This window comes from Micromys minutus (genome assembly GCF_963924665.1).
Source record: "Micromys minutus genome assembly, chromosome: 19".
Lineage (NCBI taxonomy): Eukaryota > Metazoa > Chordata > Mammalia > Rodentia > Muridae > Micromys > Micromys minutus.
In genome coordinates, this window is record NC_137954.1 from 39,888,402 (window position 1) to 39,916,359 (window position 27,958).

At 49.4% G+C, this 27,958-nt stretch overlaps 1 protein-coding gene and 1 long non-coding RNA gene across 8 annotated transcripts in view; one reads left to right on the top strand and one right to left on the bottom strand.

The window, feature by feature from the left end:
* The window catches only part of TWIST2 (twist family bHLH transcription factor 2), a 41,097-nt gene extending 13,817 nt beyond the window's left edge, over positions 1–27,280 (top strand). The window contains exon 2 of the mRNA XM_080933502.1: positions 26,623–27,280. The gene's annotated coding sequence lies outside the window, so the exon portion shown is untranslated. The remainder of the gene's footprint in view (positions 1–26,622) is intronic.
* LOC308433413 lies at positions 695–14,659 on the bottom strand. Of its 7 annotated transcripts, none has more exons than XR_013975440.1 (7): positions 14,492–14,659; positions 13,825–13,984; positions 13,017–13,165; positions 11,969–12,709; positions 8,619–8,821; positions 3,902–6,148; positions 695–3,419 (listed from the first exon to the last, which is right to left on the bottom strand). It is a non-coding gene; the product is annotated as an uncharacterized lncRNA (long non-coding RNA). The 7 variants fall into 7 exon arrangements; XR_013975442.1 differs by having other exon boundaries at positions 3,902–5,736; positions 5,923–6,148; positions 8,619–12,709; XR_013975443.1 differs by having other exon boundaries at positions 3,902–4,044; positions 4,900–6,148; positions 8,619–12,709.
* Positions 27,281–27,958: the final 678 nt, after the last annotated feature.

Below are 27,958 nucleotides of genomic sequence, written 5' to 3' on the forward strand. Positions count from 1 at the left end.
GTGAATCAGAGCCCTGGGAGCAGGGTGACTCAGAGCCTAGCTTGTGTCTCCTGGCTCTGTGAATAAACAAAGCAGGAAAGTCTGACTGATCCCTAGGGTGCAGGGTGGGAGGTGACTCCCAGCTTTAAGGACACCCCACCCAGCCCAAGAGTCAGGTCGGCCTGAGGAAGGGAAGATCAGGGGGAGAAGGCTGGACCTCACTGAAACAAAAGCTGAACAATGTAGAAATAGACCAGTGGGTACTCAGGGAGCTGCTGTCCTGGTGGGTTGAGGTCTCGTGGAGGCGGGGCTTAGAGTACTCTAAGGATAAACTAGCACAGACAACTGCTCTAGGATTGCCCATGACTGGGTTACTTAAACACACAAACCCCCACCATCTCCCCACTCCACCCCTTACATATCTTCCCAGGCTTTGTACCTTGACCCTGGGTAATACTGATCGTCCATCCCCTTTCCTGAGCACCCAATACGAGAGTACCATGGAAGTGGAATCCTCTCTTCCTGTCTTCTCCCTCTACAGGATCCTGAATATGGGATTTGGGGCGGGGTTGGCCTTTGGTTCCTGGATCAGAGGTTTCTGGATTCTCTGCAGATGCTAGGTTCAGAGGATCTGGCTGGAAGGTGGATGAGAGTTCTTTCTCTTCTGTTGTTCCTGGGGACACAGACATTGTTGCCCTGAAAGACAGGTGGCAGAGGGTGTGCAGTAGGGTCAGATGGTTCCTACCATTCCATCACATTTATCCTCAAAAAGGCCCAGGAAAAATGGGGCTTCCTCCCTTTCACAGGTAGAGAAACTGAGGTCCCCAGAAACTAGATAGCAATGGGCACAGGCTAGGAAGTGAACCCAGGTAGTTTGCTCTTAGGAGATTGCCTAAAAATTCCATTTCCCCTCATGAAATATGTCCCAGTTCCTAGTGAAATATGTTTCTGCAAATGTGAGGCTGCCACCCATCCCAGCTGCTTTGTGCACTCCCTAAGGGTGACAGCCCACCTGTGTCATAGACAGGCACTTGGTATCTTCTATGCTCTGGTTAACTGCTCTCAGGTGGCCCAGTGTGTTCACTGGTAGGATTTAGAGCGTGTGTGTCGGAACTGGTGTCAGCGACCTGGAAAATCTACCCCCAAGACTGCAGATTGGGCCTCTACACTCAGTGAGGGTCAAGGAAGAGCTGAGTACCCAGTGTATGCTGTTTGGGGGCTTGTCTTCCTACTGTGGCATGAGAAATCAGCTCTCTCTTCTTCCGGAAGACTCAATGATACCTTCGGTGGCAAACCCCCTTCCATGTATATAAGAATAAGTAACCAGTCACGTGTGTCCTTGACTGGAACCACTTCCCGCTGCTGTCCAGTGTTGAATCTGTTTCTCACTGTGTTGACAAACTGCCTGACAGAAGCTGCTTCAGGAAGGGTTTCTTTTGACCGCCGAGGGCTGCAGACCATCATGGAGGGGAAGGCATGGCAGTGGGAGCAGGAGGCAGCTGGCCACACAGTATCCATAGTTAGGAAGCACAGAGATGAATGTTGACATCCAGCTCCCCTTCTTCCTATCCAGTCTGGGACTCCCTCCCCATCCAAAGAATACTGCCACCCACTCTTAGGAGATGTCCTCAATGCTCAGTTAAAACTTCCTGGAGAAATCCTCCCAAACAAAGAGGTACATCTCCTAGGTGATTCTAAATCCGATCAAATCAACAAGAAAGATGTCAAATGTGATCAAAATGCCCCTGCCAGTTATGGACCATTTGCAGTTCCCCTATCTCGTGGTGCTCAGTGAGGACTGGTGGTCTTCTTCCTGACCCTCCCAGCTCTTACTCACATGGTCTACCTGTCCACAAGTTGATCTGACTCAGTATTACTGGGGTAACAGAAACTGTCCAACTGAGCATTTGGTGTTACCTTCCAAGTGTTGAACCCTTTACCCTGATTCCCACCAGCAGTTCGATCAACCTGAGCAGCTTTGCCCCATCTTGCTTCTGCTCTGAGCATGCCTTCTTCATACTGTGCCCAGTGCCCATGAGAACAGAGTGTCAGGGATCCAGATGTTGGTCCCTAAAACATGGCATTCCCATGGCCTGTGACTTTGCTCTGCTGTACTTAACTAGAACACCCCTCTGGCCCTCTTTAGCAGCTGCTTCCAGTGTCCACCCTTGGGGGAGCTCTGATCATCCTTGTTCGCACCTACTATAACCACCTAAGTTCCCTGGCTCCAGAACGCCCCCTAGTGATGGTCCTTAGCTATGAGATCCCATGTGTCTCCATTAGAGTCATTTGTGAGCCCACATCTGGCTGCCTTTCCCAGACTGCAGAAGGTCTGGCACCAAGTGATACCTGAACAGGAGAGCACCTGAGACATCACTCCATGCACAGATGGGTGGCTAAGTCCCACACATGGCCAGATGTGTGTGTGTGTGTGCTTCCTGCACCTAGTTCTTGGTGCCTTGGGGGAATGGCTCTGGGACGCCATCAACTATAACAGTCTAAGACAGAGATCAGGCAGGAATTGATATTCAAGGCCCCAAGCGTCTACCTGCTCTCCCAAGAGTTGCTGTCCTACAGTGATACACACTGGGCTTCATCCACAGTCAGGCAGTATTTGAAAAGGAAAGCCCCCGAGTCCAGAAGCAGGATGGGGAGTTGCTGCAGGGCAACAGGTTCTGCCTACTACACTTAGGGTTCTAAGACGACTACAGTCACACCAGACACTGGTCCCCTCAAAGCTAAATCCCAAGTGACATTTTCTGGGGCTTGAAGGAAAAGAGTGGGCATCCAGGCAACTCCAGGGGATGGCATCTGTGACAAGCTACATTCTCAGCACAGCCTTTGCTGATGCCATGCCCTAGGACAGTCTATGATAAAGTGAGTTTCAATATGCAAAAGGCAGGTCTCAAAGGGGTCAGTGGACACTGAGTGTCCAGGCCACAAACAAGGAGAGAATCCATCATTTTGTGTCCCCTAGGGTGGTGGCAAGGCTGGTGTTACCATAGTGTTTGGGGACATATATAGGACGAAGTAGAGGGAGTTTGGTGGCTTAGCCTGGCGGTGAAAGAAATGACCAAGCAAACCCATAAGATGCTCCAACCATGGCTGATCTTCAGAGATGAGCAAATGTCAACCACCGTGAGATCCCACCTCACCTCCCAGGAGGAAGCTTCTAGCAAAGGCAAACAGAATCAAACAATAGCAAGCATTTGAGAGATGGCTTGGTCGTGGAGGAGTCTCTTCAGTTACACAGAAATGGAGCATCCTGCCAAGCCAGTCTCTGTAGACAGACACCTGCTGGCAGGTGGGATGGACGGGTGGGTACAGCATCTAGGGGAAGGTCATCCAACTATGGCAGGAATGGCTCTGAAGCTTTCAGTCACAGATGCCCAGACATAAGGCAACGCAGTCTCTGACACGTTCTTCCTTGGTGTTTTCTGCTGTTATAAGATAACAGGACAGATTAACTTGGGCATTTCAATATCCAACAATGTGGAAGTTAGGAGGAATGACACGCATGACATTCAGATGACCACAACCAGTGTAGAGTGTGCCGCTGACATGGTTCTGAGACGGCATATAGTAGTGAACCTGTCCCCAGGCTGTTGCTGGGGACAGCAACATGAAATGAACATCACAGGTCTCAGCTTCCCTGGGGGAGCTGGGAGCCATGCCTTTCCAGGCCTCTGTCTCTGACATCAGGCTTAAGCACCATTTCAGTTAGCACATGCCTTAAGGTTCGCCCAGGTCCTGGCTATGCGGGGATTTCATTTATTAAGACTACGTTGCATTTCATGTTGTACAGCATCATATACAGTCACTAGTCTGTGAATGGACACTGCCTGCTTCCCACTTTACAAATCTCTCAGAGTCATCAGGGCCCAGAGCCTGAGGCTCCATCAGTAAGACCAGCCATTCTAACCTGTCTCCAGTGTGTACTCAGGCCATGAAGATTTCTGTAGATGGAGCCAGAATTGGTCACCTGTCCAGCTCACTGTCCAATCATTGGAAGTGGGGCATTTGCTGAGACCCCTTGTCTGCTCCCCAGGTATGTCTGACTTCTTCCTTCACAGTAGATAGATGTCAGATTTCAGTGCATAGCACACACAGCCCCTGGTTGGTGCAAAGACTCAGCCTTCTCTCTTAAAAATTAGTAGCTCTGCTTCAGGTTAGAAAGTGCTAGAAGACATGGCATGCACAGGGCCACTGTCCTGTCCTGACCCACCTAACCTAGCCAGATCTTACCTAGAACCCCGTTTCCCTGGGCTAAAGTTCAGAGGTCTAAAGAAATGACCTTCACTTGGGCTAATCTTGTCGCTCAAGGGCACAAAGTTGACCCTGATAACCCTGAACACCCACAACTGACCCAGGAACTCTGATTGGAGACTCTTGTAAGGATGTTAGAGAGGACGTGAAGATGGTTAAGGCCTGTTGCTGAGACCCTGACCATGAGAAATGGCAGAGACACTTCTGTGTTTATGATTATAAAACACAAAGTTTGCCACCTTACAGTGTTTAGGTGTGTGGTTCAGCGACACTGACTACACTCATGCTGGTTTTGAGGTGTGTGCTTCTTGGCACTGACCTCGCTTGCACTGTTTGCTAGGTGAGTAATTCCAATCGCACACTATTAGAGCCATCAGAACCATCAGAACCACCCGCCTCTGCATCCTCATCTCCAAGGTTGAACTTAATGCTCATTAAGTGCTAACTCCCCGTCTCCTGCCCTGGCTCTTGGTACCATTCTAGTTCCTGCCTCTGGGGACCTCATATGACAGGAATCCCATAGTATTTCTTGTTAGTGATGCCTCACAGTCCACCCAGGTTATGGCTGTGCCAATATTTCACTTTTTAAGGCTGAATGATATTTCATGTTCTACAGCATCATGTGTATTCACTGGTCTCTGAACGAACACTTGCCAGCGTCCCGCTGTTGATTTTATCGCGAACACTGCGGCTGTAAGCACAGCATACTCTCCTGTCATGCTTCTTGATGTCCACAAAACTTGCTGTATCACACAATGTTCCAGGTAGGTGAGGTGGCTGGGTCCCCATAGCACGGGACTCCACGACTTATTCTCCAGAGGTGAGTGTCCCCTCACAGCTACTTGCAGGGTTTCACTTCTCTCTGCCACACCGGTCCCCTCCCTGTGACCAGCTGTCCTCACATAGACTCTGTTCATGACTTCCCAGAGAAGCTTAAACAAAGTCCACAGGGAAGGCACTGAAGGACAGAGAACCACAGCCTGTCATCCTGAGTGGATTTACAGTGTTCTTGCCGCTAGACGGCTCCAGGAACAGTGAAGAAGCTATGAAGGCAGCTGTTGGCATCCCCTCCTTTAAAATGGTCTGATCTAACAGGGCAAACAAGGAAGGGAGACAGGACAGCTGGTGTCTGTCACTCTCCTGGACAACAGAAGACTCAGTTCTATTTTTCTTCACTGGGTTGAAACATCGTAGCCAGAAGTCCCTCAAGGTGCCCTGAGAACTGAGGTGGGAGACTCAGCAAAAGAAAAGGTTACCTCAGGACCCCTCTGACTGCACTGCCCGCTGGGACATAAGAGTTCCAGCCACTCCTCCGCTAGATAAAGGTAGACTCAGCCAAGAGGTGAAAGAGGAAATTTGGAAGACACTGTGATGCTGACCAACATTTCCACAGAGGGTCCCTGTGACTGTGTGCTCCATGTGGCTGGAAACTGTGGGATCTCACACCATCTGTAAGGGCTGGGCTTCCAGCGGCTGCAACACTGCAAATTCCTGGTGACACAGGAGCCAAAGGCACTTTGTGAACTGCTACTCCTTCACCAGGGAACACCGTGAGTCAGGCCATGCAAATTCCCATGATGTCAGCCATTCTGCTTAGCTTCTGAGACTCCTAGGTCCCTGTGCCTTTCTCCCTCTGTCCCCAAGTAGCAAAACATAAATAAACAGATGGAAAGTTACCTCACAGATCCCTGGCAAAGCCCTCTGGCCTTGCACAGCCCTGGCTGGGTGAAAGTTTACTTTAGAAGATTCTGATGCAATAGCAAAAGACAAGACAAAGGAAGTGGCTGGCCATGGGCTCTAGCACTGTCTGTTGAGGCTTGGAGGGAAATGGAGGCAGGAAGGGCCCAGGCTCCAGGTCACACTCAAGTCTCGAGCTCCATAACTGGCTACAGTGACAGAGGTTCTGGGAAGAAAGAAACCTAGTGGTTATCTATGCCCCTTATACACTAATATTGTCTGTTACTGCCAAGAAGCTCACTACTAGGAGACACATGCAGACAGACAGACAGACAGACAGACAGACAGATGATGCATAAAGCCTGAGCAGATGGTGAACTGGAGTTACATGCATGGTGGAGACATCCATCTGGGAGAGCCTGTGTCTAGCTGAGTCCTGATCTCTTTATCAGGACTGGGTTTCAGCAGCAGTTGCAGAGATAAAGACCTTCCCTGTGACATGACAACATGAAAGAAACTACATCAGGAGAAAGAAAGGCGTGTGAGCCCACAAAAGCCTTCGCTTGGGCTCCTCACAAGGCCATCGAGGGACCCGACAGAAGCAAAAGAGATCAACTTTTTCAGAAGCTTAAATTCTAGTTCCTTTGCAAGAAAAATAAATGTACTAATTTTTCTAAAGAATATATCATTGGGGAAATAGGAGGGTTTCTGTATAGGACATAAAAGTAGTTTAATTGATGTATTTACAATGTAACACACCGGCAATCTGTGCTAAAGAGCGTTCATGAACTCATGTTCTTTTGTTCATTCATGTCAATCAGCAGTCCATAGTCAGGAAAGAGTAACTGGTGGGCTCAGCGGGTCCTGAAGCTCTGTGCAGCCACTAAGCTTCTAGAGCAATCTCTCTGCTACTTGAAACCTCATGCCTTCCAACAGGAGCCTCTTCCTGTCCCTGCAAGCAGCTCTGTTTGAGTCAGCAGGGGTGTCTGGCAAGACTGTTTTTGTCTTTTAAAGCAATTCCACCGGGGGATGGTAAGGGAGAAAGAGAATCAACAAAGCACACTTCACTCAAAAATGCCACAGTGGTTTCTAAGACCTTGCATGCTAATCTCAAAAAAAGAATAAGATAGAGTAGTTCACAAAAACTAAAACCTGACGGGAGTCCTGAAGACAAATAGAAGATGAATAGTAGACGATAAATAAATATTTGTAGATGATACAGTTGTCTGTCAGGAGCCCTGCTCCCCACCTTGTCACCAGTACAAGTGTTCTTCAGAATCAGGAAGCCATGATGGAGTTCAGCTCTTACCGAGGACAGAGTTCAACACTCTCTTATGCACATCAGCAATATCCAAGTGCTCTCTCTTGCCAGCCAAAGAGATGCCAGCCACAGAAATGAAGCCTAGGGCTGGCTACGGAGATGGCTCAGCCAGTAAATAGTGCTTGAAAGCGGGACAGCCTGAGTTCAGACTCTCAGAACTCACTTTAAAATAGAAGAAATTAAGCATGGTGGTGGTGGTGGAGGCGGTGGTGGTGGTGTGGGTGGTGGTGGTGGTGTGCGCGCACACGCGTGCATGCCAGTAGTGGGGACCGGAGACAGGTAGATCTCTCAGGATTGCTAGCCAATTTTGTGAGCCCTAGGCCAGTAAAAGGCCCTCTCTCAAAAGAAAGGTGGGTGGTACCCGAGGAAAGACACCTGAGATTATCCTATTTTACACACACACACACACACACACACACACACACACACACACACACACGCACACAAGCACGAGCACAAGTGTGCACACACAAAATGATATAACACAGAAGAAAACTTAGATGCTATCTTGTATCTGCTGGTGGGGGGTGGGGCAGGTCTCTATGGAGAAGTCTCAGTTGGGGAGCACAGTGGAACATGGCTTTGAGGGATCAGTTCTGCTCACAACGGGAATGTGTGGAAAGGCGTCGCAGAGCATGTCATTTCTTTACTGAACCACATAGGCAGCCATTTCAAAGCTGCAAGACTGTGTGCAGGTAGCTCTAAGACTCAGACAACAGAGGTAGCAAGATTTATGCAGAGAAACAAGGAGGGGTCTTCTGCTGATGATGTTGTTTCTGGGGTGTGGTTTAAAGTATCTGGGTGCATGCTGGGAAGCACATGGAATGGATGGCGAGAGCCATGGAGTCCTCACTAGAAAACTAATACTTGTTACAGGCAGGCTTAGGGTGAAGGAGACAGTACAATATGGTGGGCTGGCACTCAGCAGAGTGGTAAGGGCAGCCAGTGGAGGTAGGTAGTAAGCTCTGTGTCGGTGCTCTCCCCCCCCCCCCAGACATTTTCTCGTGCTTGCCTTGGCTCTTGAGCATGAGTTTGCTCTGTCAGGGCTCAGTTAACCATGTACAATTAGCCACACACCGTGCCCCTCTTACAAACCCTCCAGCCTCAGTTCAACAGCAGCCAGCAGAATGGCCCCTCAGAGCATCCTGAAAAGCATAAGCAGGCAGCCTCCCACCCACCCATCCAGGGAGATCCCAGGACTTCTTAAGGCCACGGGAATCCATGGACCTACTTGGTGTGCAGAGGTCTAGTGATTGTCAGAGCCCCGCTGGGAGGAATCTGGGTTGGCTGCTTCTGACTCCGCTCCACTAGGGGATGCCACACAAGGAGCACGCTCCTCCAAAGACAATAGTGATTACACAGAGTTAAGTCTTACCGTGTCTGGTAGCTCCCTGTGACTTCTGGGACAAATTTAGTGGAGATAGAAGGATGCAGGCCTCAGAGCGGGAGTCTGTGCACCTCTTTTCCTAGCAGGCCACCTTCTGGAGCTGACTGTCTTTGAATGTTCAAGTGTTAATGTTGCAGACAGCAGAAAGGATGGGTGTGTTGAATGTAGGAGCAGTGACCTCACTCTAGGGGCTAAAACACCCAAGTCATAAAATGTGAAGTCATAATGCAACAAGAGTTTCCTGTGGCCAAGCTGTACTGCATGCATTGCTTAGAGGAGATTCTCCAGACACAGAAAGGCCAGAATATGAGCGGCCCATCCAGAGACAATATAGCATGCCTGGCTCTCTCCACTCACTGGGGTCTGATCTTGCCTTACCTGGTTTGAGCTTCTTAAAGACTTGGGGTTGGCCATGTCTTGGTGAATTTAGTTATTGAAGAATCTGAAAATATGTTCTCCACAAGTGAGGCATAGTCTCAGCCCATTCTCCCAAGAATGAGTATCCTCAACTCTCAGAATCCCTTTACTATACATGTGTGCCCTCCCTGCCAGACCTGCTCCTCCAGTACCTTAGATGTCTTTGCCTCCCTCTGAGCTGTGGCCCTTAATCTACACCAATATGCTATCTGAAAACCATACCCATGAAGGCCAGGAGCCCAGTTAGTGCTGGCTTACATAGCTCTGGGGGGCTGCCCTGTCAGTCAGTACTCACAGAGAGAGGGCTCCCTGGAGAATTATGTTCTGGTGTAAATGGGGTATGAAAGGGGAATGAATGGAGATGGTTTATGAAGAGCTAGCTACAGCAGGGTAGATAGAGTCTGGGATGAACAGTGACCACTAGGTGATCTGATTCAAAGCTGGCAAAAGTAGCTTCTCTTAGGGGGCTGCGAGCCGTGTGTGCAGAGAGAAGGCCTCAGGTGCAACCCTAGGCCACTGACATGTTGAACCACTACTCATACGGAGTATCATCGTCAGTGAGTGACATGTTGAACCACTACTCATATGGAGTATCATGGTCAGTGATTGTGGGTCACGGGCCAGACTCACTTAGGGTTCATCTCTCACCAGCTGCACTCGAGGGAGCTTGCCCTCTGACGACAACAGAGGTGGCTCCCTTTACCTGCACTCATCACTGTCCCAGCCACCTTCCCCTCCTTCCCTTGCTCACTCATGACCTCAGCCTGCCTGGGCTGGGAAATGGTGTCCCAGAGAAGAGAGTTCTTGGAGGTGCTTACAAGGGCTAGTAGTTTCCAGGAACATTGCTGTCTTGAGAGAATAATGTGGTTGGAAAGGTTTGGGGTCTCTGCCCTGCCTCAGACCAGGCAAGCTACCTTGCTGTGAGGTCTTTGACTTCGCCTTTCAGCTCAGCTCAGCCAGTAGGCTGAGTGGCCTTCAGTCCACTGACCTGCACAAGTGCATGTGCATCCTGAACTAGCATGCCTAGAGAAATGTGGCCTTCAGATGCCATGCAGGGATTCCCCAGATCCAAGGAGGAGAAGGGTCTCCCTCTGAGGGTCTGGGCTTCACAATCGTGCCAACCTTTGTTCCCCAGCTTCCCCACCCACACACTATATCCTACTATACCTCTTGTTGAGGGTCATACAGAGAGCCGGGTGCAGGGACTTTTCTGGGACCTGTCTCACTCCAAGCCCAAGTCATTATCTTGGATGAACTTAGCTGTGTGGTATGGCCTGGCCGTCACGGAATTCCACCCTCTGTATAGCTCAGGGGTGAGGAAGAGGGGGTCCACCTGTGCTGACTTGCCTTCTGAGAACCTTCAAGGCCATCAAATAGAAAGGAGGCAGGAAAAGACATCATCCTGCTTTTCTACTTTCATGCTGTAGCCTCAGCAGAAACAAAAACCCAGTGTCCCTTGCTGTGCCAGGCTGCCCTGCTTTGCAGAACAGACAGTCCTTGGGAAGCATGTAGAAACTGCAGCTCTCATCCTGCCCTCCTTAGCAGCTCCCACAGTCAGCCTCGTGACTGAGTGTCCTTTCTGCACCCTGCCTCCCAACCACGAGCTGATGGTCTGTAAAAGCGCTCAGACTTCCAAGCTGCACTCCAGCAGGAGCAAAGAGTGCTACAATCTCCAGACTGATTTTACTCTGTGATGAGGGAGTTGCGGGGGTCTGTTTGGAGTACTGGGAGGTAAGAACTCAATTTTGAAACTCCTCCAAGGACAACGGTTTTCAAAAACAAAATATAACCATGGTTTCTGAGTAGTTGTGCCAGAAAGCTGGGGCACCCAGGATCAGGTTTCCTAAGCCAGGTGGGTTCCTCCAGGATGGACTGCTAGGGCAAAGCCATCAGACAGACAGTAAATACCAGGACTTCACATCTCCCAACACTGGTCCTCCTAGTTAGGAATGAGAAGGATATAGACTGTCCTTCTGTGATTCTTTTCCTTTGTTTGGCTTTTCAGCTAATTCTAGACTCTTGAGCAAGGGCTTGAAGTACCTGAGTTTCTACCCTCTGTGATTTATTTACTTATTAAGCTAGGCTGTGAGGCTACATCTGCAAACCAGGACCTCATGCATGCTAGACAAGTGCCCCACTACTGAGTTGTACTCCACTGTCTACTTCGCTCACAGGAGCAGTTCTGGGAGCACCTAAGAGAGACTCTGGTGTTTACTGACTCCTGTTTTATTGTCCGGATTGGGTGTATCTCTGACCCTTTCCTCCTCTGGAAATGGCCTGTAAGTAATATATAAGAGTACAAAGGGATATAGGGGGACACTTAGGGGAATTCATATAGAGTCTGCACATATAAGAAAATTCATGCACAGGAGGATCTATACACATAGCTGTCTATACACATGAAGATAATGTGTATACACATAGGAATCCATGCTCAATAAACTATGTACAAATGAGAATCTATGCACACAATAGGAGTTGCCAAAAGACAAAGACCTGTGCACACAATGGGAGCTGTGCACACGCGGAAGTCTGTGCAAATGGGGATTCATGCACATAAATGCACACACAGTAGGAGTCATGCACACATAGGATTTCATACCCACAGTGGGAACGTTGCACACACAGAGATCCATGCATACAGGGTATCCACATGTGAGGTGGATGCTGAGCTCTTGGTCAGGGCAGCAGAGCCCCAGGGTCACAAACCAGCTTTTTTTTTTTTTTTTTTTTTTTTTTTTTTTTCCATTTGACTCACTGCTAAAATTCTCTACTGATCTAAAATCCACTCCTGCTTGCTTCTGCAGCTGTGGGTCCCCAAGGAGCCTGGCTGGCTTACTTGACATTAAACAGGAAAAACCAGGAGAGAAAAGACAGAATGGGAAGGGATTGTAGATAGAGATGCCCAGATCTATACGCACCGTGAGACAGAGACAGCTTTCAGTGCTCCTCTCTTTGTCCCCCTAATTCCAGCAAAGGCAGAAGCTGTGGGATTTTGAAGATGATGTATCAGGGAAAACTTTTAACACCAGAGACAATGACTTTTCTAAAAGCCTGAGGGAGCTGGATAAGAGGTATTCCGTTGGCACCAGAGAGGGTCCTGGGAAAGGAAACAGATGCTAAGCCTTGTGAGGAGTTAGGCCAAGGGGGTTGTTGTTTCTGCCCTCCCCTCTGTGAGATGCACATAACTGGCTGGTCTTCCCTTTTGCATCAGCTGGACTTCAGTGATTGATGGCTGATAAGGCTGGCAGCTCTGGTTTCAGTCTGTCTCACGCAGCATTAGCTGCCTTCAACCTCCTCATTACCCTGCTTATCTGAAACCCTCCCTGCCCCCACCCACTTACCTCCTCTCAGGAGTCTTAGGGTGAAGCCAGGCAGCCTAGCCCCTCCCTAGAAGGAAGGTACTATGGATACTCACAGTGCTTGTGAGGTGATGCAGGGGTCTCACCTTCATCAAATAGCCACCTTTTCTCTACTCCACGCTGGGTTCCTGGTACTCAGGGCCACCTCAGGCCTCCTTGTTACCTGCTGCTTGAGTGAGATCCTGTGATTTCCCAGACAGAGGGTGGAAGGCTCCACCCAGCCCAGGGGCTCCCCTGCACATTACCTGGCATTCATACTGACCTTCAAAGCTGTCTTCTTTAACTGCCCTGCCTAGGATGCTGAGGGTTAAATCCAAAACAAGATTCTAAGCCTTAAATGACTCATGAGCCAACTTCAAAGTTAAGGTTCCATTGCGCAGGCTCCGGGGTAAGTTTGAGGGTAGGGAATGGACAGTTCCTTCTGTTTGGGTGCTGGCATATGTGGTTGAGGTTAAGATGCTAGAAATGTCCCATGGGGGAAAAAATAAAAGTCCCTCCCCCCAGGGCTAGCATTGCTAAACAGGGTGGCTTTCAGCCAACAGCTCACTCCTCCCTGAGGAAGATCCCTGTGTCAGAGATGCTCACACCAGCACATTTCCCCCCTCACCCATCATTTCGCAGGTCCATGTTGCTCCCTGGAACATCATGGGGGAAGGCAGAGCAAACCTTGCCTGTGGAGGTCGTCAATGGGCTTGAGGGCACATTGTCCCCGAGAGCCACATCTCCTTAGTCTTTGTTCCAGGAAGTCCACAGATCCTGTTCAAATCATGCAGATGGTCAGAGGCTAAGCCATCACAGCCAGGCTGTGCCCTTTGTCTCCAGGCTTCCCCGGCCTGGCCTCTAGAGCAATACCCGATTCCTCCCCCACATCACTGGGCTATGGCAGAGCTCTACAGACTCAAGGGCCCAGCCTCTCTGGTAACAGCCACTTCCAGGGGCAGACATGGTGCCTCTCCAAAACCCGGACAATTGTTAGCTGACTTGGCCTGTTTCGTGTAGTGAGTGGAGAAGACTGAAGATCTGGCCTCTGCAGTGTTCTAGCCTGGGTCTCAGTTGATCAGTACCTGCTACTGAGACACTTCTCACTTTCCGAGTGCTTCGAGAGGGCTGATCTGTGATCTTAAAACGGTACTTGGACTTTCAGCCTAGAAGTTAAATCACTAAGGGTTTTCCCAGAAAGACAGACGTTCAGTGACCTTCGTCGTAAACTAACAGAATGGTCCCCATGTTTTAGTGCCTGTGAAGTCCTTCTGGTGACTGTTGCAAACGGAGAGTGAAGCAGGACTGCACTAACCACAGAGGTGCCTGTGGCTTAGCTCTTCCCATGGCCAACTGTGTCTTCAACCCACCAATGACCCTAGACCCCAGGCAGACTATTTAAGGAGAAATGTTTTCTTTGCAATGCATTAAAATACCATCTCTGTTGATAGTCCACGGCGCGCAGGGGAAATCTAACTCTCAGATGCTGTGAGGGTACACGCGATGAGGCTGTATGGCTGTCCTCTGCGTGTCAGGGACCTGAGGTGGCTGTGAAGCTCCACACCTCCATCCTAACATGATGAGCTTTGGGCCTGTCTGTGAGCCAGAGAGATGGAAAGATTGGCAGTGGAACAAAGGGTGGGGGGTGGGAGGTGGGAAAAGCTGAGTGTCCAGCTGTGGTGCTCAGATGCCAGTAAAGGACAGTAGTCATACAGGAACCCCGTCGTTGTTTCTAAAGCTTCACCCCACTGTCAGGAGAGCAGAGAGAAGGCTGGCAGCACACTGCCTTTGCCCTGAAAATCTTGGGCTGGAAAATATGTCAGGAGGTCTCAGAGCATGCTTAAATACCACCCCTTATCCCTGAGGCCGGGTGGGGCCATGTGACTGGTTCCAGCTAAAGCATGGAAGAATTGGCATGCATCACTCTGATGTCTCTTGCTGCCCTTAGTCCCTGAAAACGATACACGGCACAACCATTCGATGGTGAGTCCAGCCGGAGTCCCACCCTGACTGTGTAGAGCAGAACAATGCCAAACGCAACAAGCCAGAACCGAGTGCCAGCGTTCGGGAGCTTGTATGTTGTTGCTGCAAGGCCTAACTCACCCAGATGGAATCGCACTGCTGCGAGAAAGAGCAATCCCATAATGCATTGTTGTCTTTCATGGTCTCCTGAAAAATCTTGTTGGTGTGATGCGTATTCTCCAGGAGAGCTGAATAAAGTCAAAGTTTAAAACCCATGCCCCAGGAGCTCAGCCACAGAAGGCATGTCTTCCTACAGTTCCCACAAATTATAAAACTCTTCCAGGGATCGCCCAGGACTTTATGTGAGCACTGAATATAGCTCTCTGAGATCAGATTTCCTTAAAGTCACACAGATTAGAAGGTTGAAGAGTGTTCCTTCCCTTACCCTTTCCATAAGCATTAGTCCAAGTTTTTATCTGTGGTCCAGATTTACTGGCTTATTTTGAGATTCCTGCCTCGGGTGAGGGTTTTGTTGATTTTTTTTTCTCCTCTTGGTTTACTTTCATCCTTTTTATTTGATTGCAGGGCCTCGTTTTGTTTAAAGTGAACTCAACCTGAATTCTTTAGAGCCTCGCAGGACATCTGCATCACATCTAGTTACTGACCAAGCTTGATTAAAGAGACGTGGGGTGGGAAGGTGGGTTTTTGGATCAAGGCCTTAAGTAGATGGCTGAAGTCGCTTATAAAATTGACATTAAAACCATTTTTGCATATTCATGGGCTCTGTCTTGGCAAAAGAATTGACTCTGGGATGTTAAGATGGAGTTCAAGTCTTAATTTAAAGCTTTTAATGGGCAGTTGGAACAGGGTTGGTCCCCGCAGAAAGCATCAGGTCTAGTTCTGCCGGAAAGTTTGCAGTGAGCATTTGGAGACTGAAGTAGGCACCTCCACTCTGCTGGTTTCCAAGATCTTGTTTGGTATCTCAGGCCCTGAGCTCTGCGATAATTTGAAATAAAAGTCACCTCTGCCTTTCAAACTTAGGGATATTGTCACTCTCAATAGGAAAACACAATGCAAGACCATGTTCATGGGTGTAAGAGTCCTGCAGTTGACTTCCCAGGGCAAGTCCTCAGGAGACCTAGAACTGGAGGTGTCCTTAGACATGCAGTGGCTGCTCATGGTCTTTAAAATTCCAGTGCCCTCCTTGGGTATATCCACACACCCCACTCTCCAAGCCGCAGCATAAAAGTCCCTGGTGTGTTTTTTGACAGACAACTTCTCCTATCAGTCCCTGTTTTCTGGGCCTAGAGCAGAATGCTACACTTGTTTTGTGTGGCCAGTGTTGTTGAGGAATGACCTTCACAGAAGATTCTGCTTGTGCCCACACATCTGCGGTCTCTAGTGTTGCAGAACCTGGAAGGAACAGGTACCTAGAACCCCAGAGAAGCCCAGACATGTGGCCTGGGGCATCTCCTCCTTAATGGGCTGGTGGCCTCATTTGTTAATAACTGCCCTGAAATTTGTGTTAGTTACAGAATCCTTAACCTGCAGTGAGCACGTGTCTCCTCACATTCTGGGAAGGTCACAACAACCCGTTTATAAATGAGACAAGGATTGCAGAGGGAGACGCGCCAATCTGTCCCTGAGCTGCCTGGTATGTAAGAGTGAAGAGGTGCCTGCTGGAACTGAGCCCAATCCCTTGTTGTTAGCAGGTCCGTGCTTCATGGTTCTGGCCCTGACTTCCAGTGTTCTCGAGTCTAGGACCATCCCGCATCCCACAGTTCATAATCGGTTCCCAGCAAGGCTTTCTTCTGTAGAAATAGGACCAGAGATGTGCACATATGTCTTATCACTCACTCATGATGCCTCTTACAAAAAAAAAAAATTCATTGTTTAAGAAAACACAGAATAATTGCTTTCCTATTCAAAAAAAACACATTTGGAAAGCAAAATAAATGCATAAACGTTTCAATGGCTTACCATTTATGAATGTGGGATTTAATTCAGGAATGGGACGTTTTAAAATGTAACAATTATGACCATATTTCTGGATCTCTCTACTTCACTCAAGTGGCCTCAGGTGACAGGGCATCTGGCCAGAAGTGACCACAGATCCCTTTGCCAGCTCTCCTGACTCGTGGTCCCTGAGCACCATGGCTGTGTGAGGACTGAAGCACCTGCTTAGTGAGAGTGTTTTACCAATGGAGCCTGGCAGATAAAAACGACCAAGGTGCCACCCCCCAGTGTCTGAGTACTGTGTCTGCTGCACCCAGCATATAGAGGCTGTTCCTAGGTCACCTTACCATCTCTGCTCCTCCCACTGCCTCTCGAGGTCCAGGTTTCCGTTTTCCATTATCTTGTATTGATGGCTCAGTCCTCTGGATAGCCGGGGCTGCTACCCGCCTGCTCTCCTTTCTGGATTCCTGCTACTGTAGGTGTACACTTGACCTCTTACAAGACTGCTCATTTCTGCACCCCTGGTGCAGCTTGCTCTGTGAGTTCTATCATAGGCAGGAAGCAAAGAGTTGCAGGATTGGACAACAGGGACCAATATTCAAATTCTTGCACAGTAAGTTACCCAGTTTTCACAAGGATGGTTGTATTGCACTCTCAGCCTCTCCCTCTTCCTTTCCCTCTTCTCCCTCCTTCCTTCCCTCCTTCCCTTCCCCCTGAGGACCTTCTTTGGAAGGACGTGCTTTGGAAGCTTAGGCAACTCCTGGGTCTGTGTGAGCTAAGCAGTGTAGCCTCTGTGACTCCCCCACTTACCCAGTTGAGTCTGTGTCCCCAGTTTTCTGGACCGTTGAGGGATCCCCCTCCCCATCATTCCGGTCACATCTCTCCCTACCAGATTTAGCTCTACAATGCATATCCAATATGCCTGTGCCCATGACACTCACCACTGTCTCCAAATTGTCATATGTAGTCCTGTATGTCTCTGACCCCTCCGCAAAGTGACACTGGCCCACCCCAGATCCTCATGTTTACCTGCTTGGCTAGGCCCCGTTTCTCTGTCGAGGCCTTTCTTGTAGTGCTGAGGGTTCTCAAGAGCAGCGCTACACTGGAATTCTTTGTGCTTGTAAAGTACATACTGACTCCACAGCATACTTACATTGAGTGTGTCATTAAAACACCTATGGCATGTTTGCTGCAACGAATTGTTGTACTACCTGTCCCCAAAATGAGCAGCGAGCTGGTTCAGGACAATCCCATCTCTGCACGCCCCATCCCCAGTGTGCCCTCCCGCAGCCGTCCTTCAGGTTCTGTTGAGCTGGTGCTGGTGTTGGGGGCGTGCAGGTGTTCCTTAACATCATCTGAATGCATCTGCTGAGTTAACACCCAGAGTGTGTGCTTGCATGCCAGGAGCCGTGCACGTGAAATATTTCCGGCCAGGACTCGAGTTCTGGTTACCCATCTTAGCCCACCTGTGTGCCGTGCACTCTCTGTCTCTGAGCCGACAATGTCTGACTAGATGGTCCCTGGAGGAGCCTCTGTCGCCGCCAGGCTGGGACGGAGCGGTTTCCCATCCTCCTTTTGCTCCCCTGGGTTTTATCTGGGAGCTGATTCAGCGGCATCCGAGGAAGTCGTGAGTCACTTTGAGGAGTAGTTCCTGGACCCGGAAACTGCAGGGTTTGGAACGGGCTGAGCTCCTCTGGCGAGCTGGCTCACTGTGGCTCTCAGGCTAGGGAAAGCCCTTTGCAGCCCTTTGATGGCTCATGAGGAAGACAAGTCAGGCTTTACTGAGCAGGGGGCTGCCAGTAAAACAGGAAGGCTTGGCCAGTGAGACATTGAGTCTGGCCTTGCTGTGATAGCTCCCATGAGATAAACAAAGGGACAGAGTTAGCTCCTGGGATGACCCTGCTGTGACCCTGGGATAGAGGCAAACCTGACCCTTCTATGGTTATTTTGGGGCCACCAGTTGGGGAATCATTTCAAAAAGTCAGCCTGGAGTCCCTGAAGAAGACAGCCAAGCCTAATGGGGAAGGGGGATGGTGAGAGGAACAGGGCTTTCCCCTTTGTTACACACGGCAAGCCCAGGACAGATGTATGCACTGAACTAGAGAGAGGACAGATGTCAGGAAGGTCTATGTGACCCTCTCTGCCTAACTTCACTCTGATCCTTCCTGCAAATGACTTACCTGTGAGGGTCCAAAAGTGCCAAGACTGTGCCACCTCAAGATAGCCAGTGAACACAGGTCTCAGCAGCACAGATGCACTGGGGTGACCCTTCCCAGTGAACACAGGTCTCAGAAGCACAGATGCACTGGGGTGACCCTTCCCAGTGAACACAGGCCTCAGCAGCACAGATGCACTGGGGTGACCCTTCCCAGTGAACACAGGCCTCAGAAGCACAGATGCACTGGGGTCATTCTTCCCAGTGAACACAGGCCTCAGAAGCACAGATGCACTGGGGTGATCCTTCCCAGTGAACACACCAGCTGCAGCAGAATCAGAAGCTAAAATGCCCTAAAATGAAGCATACAGCCATGACTTACCCCATCTCAAGCCTGGGGGTGGGGGATTGAAGAGCATCAGATGCAAACTGGGATTAAGAGAGGAAATGAAAAGACATCCAGGGTCATCACAGAGCAGTAGAGAAACATTTTGTCCTAGAGGGTTAAAGGACCCCTCTGCCACGAGGGTGACTCCCAGTCTCAGCTCTGGCTGGCTTTGTAGAACCCTATGGTTAGTGCTACAGCCTTTTCATTGTCTGAGGAGATACACAGCCAAGCTCTGGCCCAGCTCTCTAGAGTCAAGGTCCAGAAGCCCACAAAGGAGACCACACAGTTGCTGCTTCAGGTAGGTGAATGCTACAATAGCCCTTTGAAGAGTAGGAACCTCCTGTGAGGGGCCCGGGCACAGCCACCCAGAGGAAACTATAAAAACAAATGAGTCCCAGAAGGCCCATTGCTTGGCAGTTTTCATTTGCCTCAGAGAAAGAACAGCCTGTCTCTATCCCTCCTCCAGAGCCCACTGACATCCTTCATCCCACAGAAGTGCCCTCCCAACCCCCCCATCTTCAAACTCTCCGAAAAGTCTTTTAGCTACTGTTTCATTTCAGAAGGCTCAGTCTGGTGGTAGGCCAGGGGTTTGAGGCCAGGCCTGTGGCTCTGAACTTTGCCCATCTGACCTCCCCACCACCCGAGCCATCCAGAAGCTGCTCAGAGGAATGAGTAGGCAGACATGTTGTCTTGGAGAGAAGGAAGCCTAACTGTTGCACACCCTACCCTTGTCCCATAAGTCTACACTGGCCATGCGCACCTCACTCCTAGCTCCTAGCACCTAGCACCTAGCACCTAGCACCCAATTCCTAGTATCCAGCAACCAGCAAGGGAGCTGAATCATTACTCCTAACTTGCCAGCACCTGAGGAATTCAGGTTAACCTGGCTTGTAGTTCTTGTGAGGTAGTGTCCCTGTCTTCAGATATTCCCTATCTCTGACATGCCCTGCCCTGCCTTACTCTGAGCTGATTTGGCCGCAGGTTCTGGAATGGAAGAAGATTTTGCCGTTGGAAGCAAACCATGTTGTTTCTTCCCTGTCTGTGAACATGCATTTGTCAAAAAGACAGCCTGCTGGAGGAGGCATCAACAGGGGTGTATGTGTGTGTGTGTGGAGGGGGTTGGGGCTGGCAGCAGGCCTGAGGCTGCCCAGAGTTGGTTTTCCCTCAGAGGCCCTGTGCTCTCCTTGAAGCTCTTCCCTGGTAGACTTTGGTGGCTTGATTGAGATGACGTGGTGTTTGTCCCCAACATCGTGGTGCCTGCCTTTTTAGGTGAGTGATCACTGAGGGTGGCCAGCAGTGTCTACTGCATGGCCCACAAGAGACTGTCCTGGGACATCCATGGCCTAGATGTCTGTGATCTTTGAAACAAGCTGTTCCAGTCTCAGAGTGGTGGCCATGGTAAAGCCAAGCCCAAACAAGGAGCAGCAAAATGTCCACGGTCTTGTGTCTGCCATTATGCTAAGCTTCTGCGTGATGGGGATGGTCTCAGCCTCAGTTTCCTTCTGTACAGCGCTGAGCTGCTACTGAATGTGAACATCTCCAACTGTGCATGCTCAGAAGCAGCCTAGAAGAGCCGGGAACTTTGATTTGTGCAGGTGTAGTTCTGGGGTCCTAAGTGACAACTGAGAGGCTCCCCGGTCACACTCTGCTCTGTGGCCACTGTGCCTGCTTCTGCGTTGTAGAGTCCAGACTCAGGCAGCTCACTGTGAGCATGATCCAGCATCCTGGGCACCACCAGCCCAGGGCTCCTTCTGCCTCTCTGCCAAGGCGAGGAAAACACTCTGACTGAAATCTTTGGGAAATACACATGGCAGCATCACCTGCTGGTCTTAGGGCCTTAAAGGTTCCCTGGGGTGGTGGGAAGCAAGGCTGGCCTGAGGGTGGGGTCAGTAATGTCTTCTCTCTGCCTAGTGATGTCAGTGTGGTCTTCACCAACTGTTCTTCTGTACCAGGTGAAAGCTGAGTTTTTTTGAAGCTCAGCTGTGTCCCTACAATACAGAGTATGAAGACCAGAAGGCAGAATTGGTGCCCACTGTTTCCCAGCAGGAGCTGTCATTGGCATAGCAAAGTTGGTCTTTCTACCATTACTCATCCCTCTACCTAAGCTGTCCTCAGCCCACCCTGGTCCAGGCCTGCCATGCCACTGCTTGTCAGGCATGGTGGAAGCCCCTGTTCTAAGCCATGGGGGCTACTAGGTTCTCTCTGGTCTCTTCACGGTGTCCCTCTTTCAATAGCTACTAAGTGTACGTCATGTGCTGTTGACAAGTGTCTTACTTACTGTCCTATTGCTGTGATGAAACACCATGCCCAGGGCAACTTTTATAAGAAAATATTTAACTGGGGCCTTGATTACAGTTTTGTGGTGTTAGTACATGGTCATCATGGTGAGAAGCAGACTGGCGTGACACTGGAACAGTAGCTGACAGCTTCACATCCTGATCCATGGGCAGTATTCAGAGAGGAGGGAAGAGTGGGTCATTGGCTTTTGAAACCTCAAAGCCCATCCCAGCGACACTTTCTCCAACATGGCCACACCTCCTAATTCTTCCCAAATAGTTCCAACAACTAGAGACTGAAAGGCAAAGATATGGCCCTATGGGACCATTCTTATTCAAATCACCACAGCTGGCATAGTACCCCAGGCAAGAAAGGAGATAGCTTCCTCCCCTCCAGAACTTCCACCATCCGGCTAGTCTGAGCACTGACCGAAAATGTCTCCATGACCTTTAGAGTACACACAGAAGGTCCATGGCCCTGAAAGTGTCTTATAATTAGTCTTGTTTAGTGTTTGCCCAGAGAATGTGAGCCACAACCCCAAGGCCTCCCCACTCTTGAGTATTTAGCCCAAGGTCTGGCTACAGATATACCCTCCTGAACTAGGTTTACTTCTTCACATGGATTGCATGAGCCTTTGGTAAGTGGGTAACTTTAGGTGGCAGTTAGTCATGGGTCCATTCTTCTGTCATGAGTTTTCGTTGATGAGTTTGGTAGATAGAGCAGTGCAGTCATTAAGAGTTGTGGTCTTCTGGGAGTTGTGACTCATACTTGTAACCTCAACACTTGGGATGCAAGATGCTTGCAAATTTGAGGCCAACCTGGGCCATGTTAAAATGAGGGTGGGGCAGCTCACAGCTAGACCACTCAGCCTGAGCACCGGCTCATGGCATTTCCCCACTGCAACTTTGAGCGAGATGCAGAAGACATAGGTTGTCAGGGCCTAGGGATATACCAGCCTAGGAGGCAGCCCCAGAGCCTGTCAGCACCCCAGATCAGCCCAAACTAGCATTTCCCTGTCTTTCCAACACTCCATTTGGCAGTGCGGGTAATGTACTTTCTCCTCTCATTCTATGAATGAAGACATTGGACACCCAAGCAGGTTCCCGTGGGCCCCATAGCTGGGAGTTCCGCCTGGAGAGCTTCCTTAGTGCCTACCTTATCCCATTAAGGCTCCAAACATTCTATAACTGTCAGGTAAAAGACACAGATGGGAGACCACTGTGAGTCTGACTGGCTTTGTTTCTTTTTGTGTCTAAATTCCTATAGGGTTTTTTTTAATTATCATTATTCTTCAGAATCTAGAAATTTCTTTGTGGCCTGGTTCAGTTTTTCTTCCAGGCCCAAGTGTCCCCTTTAGTTTGAAGACTTTCCTCTTTGTTGACAGGAAGGATATTCCTGGACTCTCTCTCTCTCTCTCTCTCTCTCTCTCTCTCTCTCTCTCTCTCTCTCTCACTCACTCACTCACTCACTCACTCTCTTTCCTCAGTGGCTAATACCCATCTCAGGGCAGGGAGGCTTCCAAGCAGTGTCTGACCTTGGGGTTTGCTCTTCAATGTCTACCTCTCCAATCATCACCCATGTCCACCCTAATCTTTCTCTGGCTTCTGAGTCTTGTTTCATGGTTTCCAACCTGCTCTTTGTCTCTCAAAGTAAGACACCTCCTTCCCTGGGGACACTTAGTGGGTGATAACACACATTCCTCATGGAAGTCTCTGTCCTGTGCTCCTCAAGTTCTATCTTCTTTGATCATTGCTTGCTCAGAGTTCAGAGACTCCTAACTGATGTTACTTCCCTCTCTCCAGCCACCCATTGCTGGTTGGTGAGCACAACACAGAAGTTGTGTCTAGACTCATCCAGGATGGGAAGGGCCCCAGGCAGAAGATAGGGCTCTTTAGAACCCCAATTGCTCCCCAAATTGGATGAGCAATGGGACCCCTGTGATCTGATCACATTCCTAGCTTCTAGTCCAGCTGTACTCCTGCTCAGACTCCCACCTCCCCAACCTCTGTGGAACCAGAATCTCAGGAGTTAAGAGGGTCTTGGCATTAGGGCTAGCAGGGTGTCAGTATAGGAAATAGAAAGTAGAAAGGCAGAAGCAGACTGGCAGGGGATGACCCATTTGTGCAAACTGACAGACCACATGTAGCCAAAGTTTATCCTTTTCTCATTCTTGGGGCAAAGAGGTCAAGTAAGGCAGGGGCAAAGCCTGGACTTCTTTGATAGCCATACCCATGGTTCTGGGTCAATTCCCCTTCCACCTTTAGAATATAACATGAGAAACCCAGCTGTGTGTATTTGTGTGTGTGCATGTATGTATGTATGTATGTATGTATGTATGTATGTATGTATGTATATATGTATGTATGTATGTGCATGTGGGTGGACACACATGCAAATACGTGTACTTTGTGCTCCTTTTGACAGTTGAGCTAAGTCTCCTCTACAGCAGCATCTGGCCTGCACTTTCCTTGAGACAGTTTTCAGCATCTCCACTGTGGTCTATCCTTGGGACAGTTTTCAGTATCTCCACTGTGGTCTATCCTTAAGAAGGTTTCTAGTACCTCCATCATGGTCTAGTTTATACATTTTTTCTTCTCACAGATTCTTTTTCTCTACATTTTCTGCAATTAGCACCGTTCTTTGCACATGCCAGATACTCAGCGCATGCTTGGAGGTGGATGAATGTGCACACAGGTGGAAGGAAAGGAAGGAGGGAAGAAAGAGTGGGAGAGAGAAAGAGGGAGAATGAATGGAAAGACAGACGTGGGACAGACAGACTCCCTGCAGCCCGTCTCTTTGCCTCACTTGCTGGAGACTCACTAGTGTGGCATGAGGTCCTTTGGCCAGCATGACGGCCTTTGTAACTAGAGGTCTGGTTCAGGAACCGCTGGACACTGCTCTCAGTCCAGCTGCAGCAGCTCTGCAGCCTGCTCAGGCCAGGCAGAGCCAGAGTGAGCCACAGGAGGCCCATGCATGGGGCTCAGGTAGCCCTTCAGTGAGGAGGCCATCTTGAGCCCAGATGTTTTACATTTGCCCATGTCTACAGACATTTGAGGGTCAAGGTGACATCAAGGGGTTAGGCTAGGAGGCTCTCAGTCAAGAAGACTAATGAACCTGCCACTTGCTTCTGCCTGAGCCCCAGGCCCCTCCGGCAGATGAAGCCAACCCCCAAAACCTACCCTATTGGGACAGCCCCTGCCATTCTTGGCTTTTCATGGACCATCCTGTGCTTCCCGTGGAGGGCTGGCTCAGCTCAGATATCAAAAGCTGTTGTAATTATTTCCTCCCACTGAGGAAGGCTTCCATTTAGCGTTCTCCCCCCCCCCCCTTTATTAATTATCTAATTATAACCACATTCACCAATAGGGCAGCCTTTGACTTTCTGCCCAAGACCACTTAAAAAGGCTTAAATATTTGGAGTGCTCTGAACTTGAAAAAATGAAGGGAGAGAGAGAGATCAAGCAAGCAATCTCTCTCTCTCTCTCTCTCTCTCTCTCTCTCTCTCTCTCTCTCCCTCTCTCTCTCTCTCTCTCTCTCACTCACACATACACACACTCACACTTACACACACATACACTCACACACACACACTCACACACACACTCACACACACACCTCTGTGTGTGGTGTCTGTGTGTATATGTGTGTGTCTCTGTGTCTGTCTGTGTGCCTGTGTCTGCATGTGTGTCTCTCTGTGTGTGAATACTTAATTTTAATGAAAATATTAAACTTTCTAGATTGTTGTCATGATTCCAGAAGGGGGAAGCAATCTGGAGCTTTAAGAAGCCCCTCAGAGAGCTCAGGTCTTGGGAACAGTATTGCTGAATGTCTGAGGCTTTTGCACACTGGCCAGTGCAGGTGTAGCAATATGGCGTGCTATCCTGAACAGCAGTGCAGCTTCTGCTGTGGTCCTGGTGTACACATAGACCCAGCTGTTCCCACCCTTAGTGGCTTCATTACCCACATGGATGAGACTTACAGCATGCTGCTGACTGCTGACATCAGCTTGTGCCAACTAGTATGTCCTCCTCATTCATGGAACTATGAAGCTGTAAGCAATCTTGAATTAATGGCCACCGTCTCCTATGCTGGCTCTCCACCCACCTTCCCACCATCTCCCCGCACACGTTCAGTGAGCTCAAGGTGGGCAGAGAGGAATGATGGAGACTCGCCAAGGACCTGGACTTTCCCTCCTGTCTACACACCATCCCCTGCAGAAAGTGTGGGTCAAAATCCGCTCTCACTAAGGGGAAGGTGGGCTGCTGCTGAGCCAAGCACCAGTGAGCTCCAGGCATGTGTGTACACGTATGCCCATATCTGTACGTGTCAGTGGATTGCCCCGCAGGTCATGAGTTTGTGGCATGTGAATACAGTGTCTCCCATGAACATGACATCTGACCCTCTGCCCACATCTGAATGCTACAAGTGGTGGCCCCAGTAGAAACAGTGCTAAGTGACCCCCAGAAGGTTCCTACACCAGGTCACCGTGAGAACCGAGTTTGTAGCTGGCATTGGCATCAAGTCCTACTGACCCAGTTTTCATTACCTCACATGGCTTAAAAATCAGTTTTATGACATTGTAGTGATGGAAAGTTGTGGATCTCACTGACAGATGAGGAGCAAGAAACAGCACAGTGTATGCTGCACACCTCATTGTATACATGGGACACACACACTTCTTACGCACTAAGTATCTAAGTATCACACACACACACACACACATATATATATACACACACCACATGTACACTATATACTATACATACATATCACATACCACACACATATACACACCATATATATATATGCACACATCATACAACATACATACATATACATATATACACCACAGATATACTATACACACCCATCACATAACACACACACACACACATACACATATATACATATACACACCACACATACACTGTGTACACATATCACATACCTATCCAGGCATTGAGGCTATGGTATTCTAAGTGTGAGTTTATACTTTGGGGGAAGTTGGTTGTGATACTCATAGGATTTTTCTGCACTTTTTAATGTGACTTCTTGGTACTCTATCATTATTTTCCAAGGCGTAGGTGTGGATTCCCAAGAATTCACAAATAGAAATCTGTCAGCCTTTGACGGTTCTCCCCAGAGCTGTTGGTTCTCTTGAATACTCATTCTATCCCTCCTAGTTCAGGTCAGCCACCATCAACAGCAGCCTCTCAACAGCTCCACCCTGGAAGTCCAAGTGGGCATCTCTCCCAGGAGCCAGTTTGTGGGCCTGAGAAAAAGATGGTGCTGTGCTATGTGAACAGCAGCCTTCCAGGGCCTGGGAACTCTGAGGTCCATCCCCACCCAGCTGCTGGGGGAAGGAATTGGGAGTGGCACAAGTAAGACAGCCAGCTCTCTATTCATACCTGCCGCCTGAGGTTCCCTCAGATAAAGGCCACACTTTCCCAAATGCCAAATGCTGCAGCATCTTACCCTCCTTTCTTTCTCTTCCAGACCCACCTGCACATCTCAGGCGTAAGCGGAACTGGATGCGTCCATGGCTGTGACTTTCGGCACCCGGACAACCTCGTGGCTCCTCATGACCCCAGTGCCCAAGTGTTCAGAGGGGACAACAGTGGCAGGGGACAGTGACCCAGGTTCACATCCTTCTCAGAGATACCCGTGGGATGGGCACCGGCCTTCCTGTCAGTGACTTCTGTGTCCTTGCCTGCTCACCATGGGATTTTCCTCCTGGGTTTTAGTTTGGGGGGAATCTTTCTGGAAAGTTCTAGATTCAGGAATGCATTTGTAAGGATATATATTGGATTGTATTTCCCTCTAAGTGCCTTTTTTTAAATGTATATTTTAAAATAAAACATAAATGCATTCTTGTAGAACCTGTTTAAACTGGACCAAGGCTCTCAGAACAAGAACCCAAGATCCCTCACACCCCAGACCTCCCGTTACTGTTTCGAGGAAGCCTGGAATTCTTGCCCGCTCGCTCCTGTTCTTTACTTCTCCATGATCTGCTCAGCTAGCCATTTTTTATATTCCCTGTTCAGTGTATATGTTGCTTATTTGTTTATTTATTGAGATATTTTACCAGCTAAGTGACTGCCACACGCTGTGTATAACACTCCACACCCAGGAACAATAAAGAGGCCTGCGCAGCCCCGTGTTTCCCCTCTGTTCTCATCTCTGCGCCTGGAAGTCGAGTGGGTTGCAGAAATGAAATGTCTCACTACTAAAGGGGATGAGAAAGGATGAGAGACATGCATTTGGTTCTCTGCACATTGATAGTTGCAGGAATTCCTGGAAGCCAGCAGTGCCGATCTGTGTTAACACCGGTGGCAGCAAACCTGGGCCTAGGAACCAAAGCTGATCTGAATCACTGTGACAAGTGAGCAAGCAGGAAAACAAAAGTGGGAAAACGACTTGAAAGACGAAATGCTCACTTGAGCTCACAGTTACAGATGCCTGAGTCTGTGGCTGTCCGCCATGGTGGGGAGTGTGTGGTAAAAAACTGCTCCTCTCACAGGGGCAGGCAAACAGAGAGAGGGCTCAGGGACCCACTGCTAGGGAGGTCTGGTTAAGCAAAGGCTCCAAACTGTCTCTTCTGAGCAAGGCCTCACGCCCTGGGGTTTATGGCTTACAGAGTCTCTCCTCCTGAGACAACAAACTTGCAGGAATATACAGCTTTGGCCTACTCCAGCCCTTTCTACCTCCTCTCTGTTGCCAGAGGAGGCCTAGAGAAGTGGCCAACATGAGGGTAGCTATTGGACTTTGGAGATAAAGGAGTTGGCGATGACCCAGGGGCTGGTGGGGGGACACGGAGTCAATAGTGCTCTGT